At 51.2% G+C, this 8589-nt stretch overlaps 1 pseudogene across 1 annotated transcript; it reads right to left on the reverse strand.

The window, feature by feature from the left end:
• Positions 1-7266: 7266 nt before the first annotated feature.
• LOC311428437 (E3 ubiquitin-protein ligase RNF114-like) lies at positions 7267-8373 on the reverse strand (annotated as a pseudogene). The gene is made up of 2 exons: positions 7744-8373; positions 7267-7529 (listed from the first exon to the last, which is right to left on the reverse strand). The product of its transcript is annotated as an E3 ubiquitin-protein ligase RNF114-like (transcript).
• Between the last annotated feature and the right edge of the window lie 216 nt (positions 8374-8589).

An 8589-nucleotide genomic window follows, 5' to 3' on the forward strand; every position in this document is an offset into this window, starting at 1 on the left:
AGGACAGCCTGGGGCCTGCGGGGCCTGTGCAGGCCACGGCGCTGGGGCGGAGTGTGCCCTGCTGACTGAGTGCTTCGTCCTTGCAGCGCTGCCCTGGCCATGTGGGAAACCATGTTCTCCCAGCACCAGACGATGGAGAATGTCCTGAGGGAGACACTTAGCGTGCTCCAGGAGCAGAAGCTGCGCAGGCTCCCGGGCTTCATCTCAGAGGACAACTGCATCCCTCACTTGGCGGTGAGTTACTGGACGAGGCCTTGCTCCTCTTCAGGGCCGTGTGTGTGCCTCTGCCCATCTACCCCCAAACTGGCAGCTCCTCCAGGACGTCCGTGCAGGAGCAGCAAGCAAAGAAAGGCTGCTGGGTGCTGCCAGGCACAGGGCACTCAGCGGCCCTGCGGCCCTCCACAGCCACAGCTGCCCCAGGACAGGCTGCCTGGCCCCGGGGCCCCTGGCCTGAGGCGCCGGGAGAGCCGGGAGCTGCCTGCAGCCTCTGACAGTCTCTCAATGCTGTGTTCCTTTCAGCTGCTGGCCCACCCAGATGTTGGAGAAGACGACTCGGGGGCCCTGCACCATCTCCAGAGGCTCTTGAAGCATCCCAACCGAGTGACGCACTCGCTGGTGCTCAGCGCTCTCCTCCGAGCGTCAGAGACACCTGTCATGGTGAGTAGGGCACACTACTGTGAAGGCCGGTGGGCCTTTGTCCTGAAGGTATCATGGCCTGCTCCCGGCCAGCTGGGAGAGCTCTGCTCTGCCCGCAGCTCTGTGGCGCAGAAGAAATGGCCAAGAAATGAGCTGGCCATGGAGGGGCCCAGCGGCTCTCTGGGGAGCTTTCCATGCATGCCATGTACCTTTTGGGGCGGGTCCGAAAGGGGGCACAGAGTCTTTGCTCAGCTGCCCTCCTTTTCGTCGTGCTGCCTCTGCGTGAGCAAGATGGCAGCCTGGTGCTCTGGCACCACAGGCTTCTGCCCAGGGTGGCCTTTCATCGTTTCACCAAACGGAAACTCTGTCCTTCCTCCAGGCAAGAAAACTTCCCGTGCTGCTGCCAGGCATCATTCAGGGCCTGCAGGTTGCCAGGGCTGACACCAAGATGAAGGCCCTGCTTCTCATCGGAAACGTGATGGACCACGTGAAGAGGAAGCAGGCCAGCTCCATCGCTCTGCAAGTGGCTGGGGACATCCTGCCACTGTTTAACGATGTAAGGCTGCTGCGGGACCTGAGCCCACAAATGGGCACTCTCATGACAGCTGCCCCCCGTGAAGGAGGCCTCTTACGTTCCCTCTAGTGGGGCTGCGTCCTTTCACTGTGGCTACAGATCTGGCCACAGCTCCTTTGAGCACACTCTGATTCTGTAGCACCTCCGTTCACGTCAGCCACCCTAACGCCCCTGCTCACCGCGGGCAGGGAGCAGCTCTTGCTGAAGTCTTCCTCTCTTCCTCCTACCAGGAGTGCAGCCAGCTGCAAGAGCTCTCCATCTGCCTCTACAACAAAGTGATGCAGGCTGCGTTGTGGCGCCACAAGAGGCAGCTGAAGAAGGTCGTGCAGAGGAGCCTGCTCCCACTCTTTTTTCACCTGAGTGACCAGACCCAGAGCGTGGCCAAGGTGCGTATGGCATACCTGACTAGAGGGACTAGCAGACTGACACCACAGGGGTTGCCTGGGTGTCCGGGGCCAGGGCTGAAGGTAATTGGGCACTTGGCATGTGTGTCCCTTCGGGGTGCAGCCGCCTGCGTCATGGAGAATGGGGGCACAGCTCCCCTCCTTCCTTATGCCAAACGCAGTTCACACTCACCCCCCACTGCATTATCCCACCGTGGGCTGGGAAAGGCCTGCAGCCCTGCCAAGAGGTGGGGGCTGCCAGGTCCCCTTCCCTGGGCTCTGGTGCCATCTCAGCCTCTGCTGCTCTGCAGGCCTCCCTGGAAGCCCTTGTCACCGCTGCAAACTTCCTGAAGCAGGAAAAACTCAAGCACCTGGCGCAGACAGAGCAGACCTGGAGGATCGCAGAGTGCTTGGTAAAGACAACAGCTCTCTCCATACCTCAAAACCCCAGCCCCACAGGGCTCGTGGCTGGGAGATGGGAATGGCCTGAGGGGAAGGGGGGGTGTTGGCAGGAGGGAGTGGTCTGTCCAGCTGGGCAGGGTCTGCAAGCCCCGTAACCTTGCGCTCTCTCCAGCTCATGCAGGACAAGAGAAAGGTGGAGAAATACCTGCAGCAGAGCCTGCCGTACCTGCAGCACACTCAGGTCGCCTTGCGGGAGGCAGCCATCAGATTCATCGGTGAGCCACAGCCCCCAGGGTCCCTCTTTTGTCAGCCTTTGCCAGCCCCAGTGTCCCTAGAGTCCCCCCCGGGACTGGGTCCCCATGCGAGTGGGCCTGGGGGGCGCCTTGCAGGCTTCTGACAGCAGCTTTGTGCCTAGGTCTTGCCGCACAGCACTGCAAGGACCAGAGCGAGAGGAAGATCCATGAAATCTGCAGCAGTGAGTGAAGGCAGCGGGGTGTGGGTCCACGACCAATGGGGCAGGGGGCATTCACCTTTTTCAGAGGGAAGGGAGAAAGTTTGTATGGCCAAAAGCTCGGCTGGGGTTGAAGCTGGCCAGTACCGGGGTGGCTAAGAGAAAGGGCTTTTCTGGAGTATGTTAACAGCAAAACACGTCTGTCTACAACTTCCTTGTGACGGGGAGCAGACAGGGAGGCACCGAGCTCTCCTCTCAGGCGACCGGTGATAGGAGGCGAGGGAGTGGCTTAAAGCCGGGTCAGGGGATGTTCAGATCAGATTTTGGGGAAAAGTTCCTCCCTGAGAGGGTGGTTGGGCACTGAAGCAGGCTCCCCAGGCAAGCAGGCATGGTGCCCGAGCTTGTGGGTGTTCAAGAAGCATTTGGACAAAGCTGTTGGATATGTGGTGTTAAGTCCTGTGCCGTCCAGTGTGCAGTCAGGAGTTGGGCTCAGTGATCCCTTCCAACACAGGATAGTTAATGATTCTCTGACTCTAACCCCTTGGTCCCTCTGTGTCTTTGCGGGAAGTGACGGGTGGAGGGGTGGCAGGCTCTGCCCGCAGTCTCTGCAGACAGGTGGGTTTCATTTCTGCTCTGTTGCTCTCCATTGCAGTCCTCCAGCCCTTGCAGAATGACGAGGAGGAAAGTGTTGTGTCTCTGGCCACTCAGACCATCTTCATCCTGACACGTCCAAGGGAGCAGCTGACATCGAGCTGGTGCCGGCGGGCACTGTGCTGCTGCCTCTCCTAAGCCAGGGAGAGGCACAAAACCTTCAAACGCCTGCATTCCATTAAAACTCCAACAACACGTGCAGGGCCGGGGAATCCTTTGCATGGTGTGCTGAGCATTCCAGCCTCTACCATAGTAGGCAGCTGTAAGGGTTTTAGGTGGTGTGGTGGGGAATGGCTTAGGAGAGGTGGCTTGTGGAAAACGGACTCCACAATCCATAAGATTGTAAAGTAGGTGTGTTTATTCAGCGCTGGGCGGCACGGGGGTAGTCCCCCTGTGAGAAACAAAGTTGCTCACAAATACCAAAAACAAATATCAGCTGGTATTTGTTGCAGAAGGCATCGAGGCCGCACCACAGGCCACAGTTTCTGGCAGTTCTGCAGACGCTGATGATGCTCCTTAGGAACTTCATCTTCAGGTCTTTATCCTGGCAGCCGGGTGGCAGAGAGACCAACGGGGAGTGTGAGAGGGGAGACCCATGGCCGGCAGCAGGACCAAAGCCTCAAGGGGCTCAGGGCTGTGCGGGGCTCCTGGAGGGCGGCAGCTCTGCCTCGCCAGCAGCCCGCCAGCATCCTGGCAGCAGAGCTGCGCGACCCGCAGGAGACACAGGCACAGCCACCATGGCAAGGCCACACCTACCTGTTGCGTGCTGCTGACGAAGGACAGAATGCTGTGCAAGCTCTCCGCTTCTTTCTTGTAGACAGCTAAGCTGTCAGCTTCTAAGAAGGCAGGAGAAGAAGGAGGGTTGTAGAAGTTGCCCCCTTAATTAATTTTCAGAGAGCATTGCATTAATAATAGAAAGGAATTTATTGAGTAAGCAACAGCAAGCAAAACAGCGCTGGGCGGCCGGGGAGTCTCAGCTCTGCCAACGGCGCGCACCTCACCCCCGCCAGGGTCCCTTTTTATATTTTGGTAATTCCGGGATTACGCAGCACATCTGGTATATTCTGCGACTGCGCGCACTGTTGGTAGGGGGTCGTCTCTGTCCCTCTGGTGGTTGTGAAGATGAAGGCCATAGTCTTCCTCGGCGTTGTGGTTCAACTTGTTTTTTGTTTTTTTTGGTCATGTTGGGCCAGCGTGAGACAGGAAGGCAGGATGTTGATACACTAGTTTAGCAACTTATCAGGAGGTGGTTACATGAGCTTTGCAACAGTGTCTTTGAACAAAAGAGGCAGCTGAGATGCAGAAGGAGAGAAGGGGAGGGGCCTTCTCTTTTTTGTTACATTAAGCAAAAGAATTTTCATAGTGTCTAGCCAAGTATTATACAGCTCCTTACTTCAGCAGGGAGCTTTCGCAACTCCCGCTCCTCAAACGGAACTCCTTGTTTTTGTAATACAAAAGACAATGAACAAACATTTATTGTGTATTACATAAGCTGTCAGCTTCTAAGAAGGCAGGAGAAGAAGGAGGGTTGTAGAGGGTGGCCAAAGGCAGGAGGGAGGAGAGGAAGGAGCTCTGGCCTCCCTCCAGCCCCGTGCTTGCTCCCTTGGCACAACCTCCCTGGGGGTGTCCGGGGGCTGGGCTGCCATGCTGGTCCTGACGCTGAGCAGGGTGCTCTTGCTGGCCCCCCCGCTCCCTAGCCCCAGCCCTGCTCCCCCTGACGGGGGCCCTCGCTCACCATTCAACAGCGGCCCATGGTGTTCAGTGGGAGCTGTGTTCTCCTGACGAGCCTCGGGCTCCACCCAGGCCAGCATGGGGCTACTGGGTGGTCGTCTCTCCCCCATCCTGCGGGCTGAGGGTAGAGAATTAAGTAAACAGGTACAACTTTGGGAATGAAAGGTTTGGTTATAGAACTAACTACTTGGTGGTATCATCCTGACCATATATATCCAGTACCAGATTTGCCCTCCATGGAACAAGGCAGTGTCTCCACATATCACTCTTTTGTTCAAGTTGTCATTTTTTTTTTCCCTATAAAGTTGGACTTTGCCATGGTAGCACTAATGTTGAATTTAAGTTCTCACCTCTGTATTTAGCAATTTGAAGAGAAACTCTCTGTCAAAGCGTCCTGGTTTTCGTAAAGCAGGATCTATAGAATCCAGTCTGTTGGTAGCTCCGATTACCACAATCTCCCCTCTGTTATCTATGCTGTCCATAAGCGTCAGAAGAGTTGAAACAATGGAACTAATAGAAAAATATAGGTTTTACTTACCGGTTCAGTAAATTTTGTTCCATTCCACATGACTTTCTTCCATGAGTAGTCATAATGGACAAGCTTTTTAAGGACAAGACTCATTTTAAGACATAAAAAATAGGTAAGTTAACACAGACCACTTGCTGATATCAGGCTTAGTAAATTGGTTTCAACTATCGTTTAGAATCACCTGTTTTGGCATTGAGTTACAAGTTTTCAGGATAAATTAACGTGTTCACAGTAAATTAAACAGGTCATCATCCTTTTTTTTTTTTTTTTCATTCCCCAAAGATCAAGCAGATTTTATGTAGGTGCAAAACTGTAATACCTATGAATGTCAGAATTGCATGGAAGTGCACTTAGAACAGTTGCAGAAATCTAGACTCAGGCCAATCTTTATCACAAAACTTTGTCATAGCCAGAACCTAGAAATCCCTACCCAACCACTAGCACATTGTAATCTCTTCACAGACCAAGCATTAGGAATCACCAACCCCATAACACAGTACTTTTCCCACACTGATGTATTTTTTCCCTAAGACTAAGATTGCAGTCACCAAGCAGATACCTCAGTGAGAATCTATACCAGCCTTACCACATTAGGGAAAGCACACCAAGACCAAGTTAAATATATTAGAAGCCACAAACTTGCTGGACACAAAGTTTAATCAAGATGTTTTAGCTGGGGTGCGTTTCATTTCTTAGGGGTAAGGTTATGCTGCAGTCTGCAGAGTGTGAAGTTTATTGGTCAAATAAATTGATTAGTACTCAGTTCTGTGGTGATGCAGGTCCACTGCTCCAATCAGGCATGCCAAGTTCAATGAGACCAGACATCTCAGCACTACTACTCCAATTTCCAAGCTCTGTTCGGGTCTCTGAGACTGCTTGATCTCAGCATATTGACCGTGCAATTAGTGTTAAACTAAAAATGAAACTCTACAATGAAAGTGTATAACTGAGTATCAAGTATCCATTGTCTATGAATTCAAACTTGTTTATATTTTACATTTTCTTTGAAAGCTAAACCTCCATCCTGTATGTATATGGAAAACAATCTAAGTACAGCTTCAGCTACCTTAGCGACGTTTAAGTAAAAACAGGAATTCAAAATACTTGTTAGAATCTGCAATGCAGAAGGCAGTGCTGTGCAAGTGCTACGGGTTATAAGTTTTGCTACCAGCTTGCCTCGAGGGATGGAACAACTAGGAATATATATATGAAATTTTTAGTTGACATAAGATACGGATATTGAAAAAGCTTCTGAATTCCCCTACAAGCATAAGGCTTAAGATTCCTAGAAAACCGATTTTTTAAACACCAATTTAATAAGGCCAACAAATGATTAATATTTGCTATAACAGTTGAAAGTTATGCATTTTAGCTAACACCAAAGTTCTGTTTTCCAGGCAGGCTAGAAATTATGGTCAAAGTATGGAACAAAATCGTAATCAGGTATAGAACTAAAGTGTTTTGAACTAGTTTCTTACTCAGCTTCAAACATTTTTGCTAAGGAATGTTGCAGTTTGAAGACATACTGGAGACATGTTTTCCATATAATTGAGAGGCTGCCTGTGAGAATTCTCACACTGGTAAACATCATGAAATCACAGGCATCATAGGCCAGTTGAAACAGGAACTAATCTGGTGAGTTAGCACCTAGGGGTCTCACTAAAGGAAAAGAGCCACAAAGACACCTCTCATACTATCATTTACGAAATGTAAACAAGATCAGGGGAAGAAGAGGTTTACCAGCTAGTTCATGCCAGTCAATTTGGAGTATTTCTGGCTTTAGTCAAACTAGCACAACTGGCAGAAAGCAATCAGAAAACAGGCAGATGTGAAGGAAAACAGAACTGTCTCCTCCACACTGACCTATAAATAAGCTTTGTGTGAAACAAAAAAGAAAATTAGCCTTACGTGGTTGAACAACATAGTCATATTAATAAAAAACAAGAATGATACCAAAAGATCAAATGGGGATTCAAAACTAAGATTAAAGTCTTCCATATTTCTGAATGCCTGAGTTCATCTTGGCATGGACAGGGAGAAGTGCAAGAATGCTGGCCATTTCCCTCTCATGGAAGCTTGGTTTGACAATTAGTCTTCTTTTTTATTTTATTTATCCCGCAAAGAACGCATCAAAACCTGTGCCATCATATCATCTTCATCAGCATCATAATCCTATGAACGAAGGGTACAGAAATTCTTTTACTGCCAGGGCCATATTGGTTAACACAACACAAAACCAGCTGTCTCCTCCTCTGACTTAACAGTAATTCAACTTCTTGCATTATACCATCTGCAAGGACTACATTTTACAGTAGTGGCTACATAAAAAAAGCTGGGTTTTAAGAGTCATCAGGCTCACGTATTCCAAGGATGAAGAAACACGTACCACAAAAGTATCGTATGAAAACCGGTGTCGTCTCTGAAGGTGTTCCATGAAGTTAGCACTCCTGTAATTTGGATCTCCCCACGGCATCGAGGCACAAATTGGGCAAACCACTTGTTTTGCATCCATGCTGTGCAATGTTTTTCAGTGCTCAACTAGTCCTTCTTGATCAAAGCTTTTCTTGCTGCAATATGGACAAGGAAAGGTGAAGCGATTGGGGAAGTTCCTGGTGTTGTGGAGTGGTTCTTTAGTCACAGCTTTCACACCTTCCATGATATAGTTCTGGTACTTTGAACAAGAAGCTGCGTGGCTGCGCATCTTTGAGAGAAACATCTTTTTGTTGCAGCCGTTACAAGTGGTTTCTGTCGCTTCGAACTGCTTTTCCAAGTCCAGAGCCCTGCTGCCAGGCGCCAGGGTGCTGCGGCAGACACCACAGACTGGCTTTTTGAGCTTGAGGCACTCCTGCAGGCATGGTGTGCAAAACACGTGTCCGCAGGGGACGCACATGGGGCTGTCGAACACCTCGAGGCACACGGGGCAGGTGAGGCGCGCCAGCGGGTCGGGCCGCTCGAGGCCGCGGGTGGAGGGTGCGCAGGATGCCGAGGATCCGCCACCGCCCCCTGCCACCGCCATCTCGCCGGCGGCCGCCGCACAGCCACACCCCTGGCGCACGCTTCGTTGGGTTAGAAACTGGCTGGATAGCCGGGCCCAAAGAGTCGTGGTAAATGGAGTCAAGTCCAGTTGGAGGCCAGTCACTAGTGGCGTCCCCCAGGGCTCAGTGCTGGGGCCGGTCCTCTTTAATATCTTCATCGATGATCTGGATGAGGGCATTGAGTGCACCCTCAGTAA

This window comes from Aythya ferina (assembly GCF_964211825.1).
Source record: "Aythya ferina genome assembly, contig: HAP1_SCAFFOLD_79, whole genome shotgun sequence".
NCBI classification, from domain to species: domain Eukaryota; kingdom Metazoa; phylum Chordata; class Aves; order Anseriformes; family Anatidae; genus Aythya; species Aythya ferina.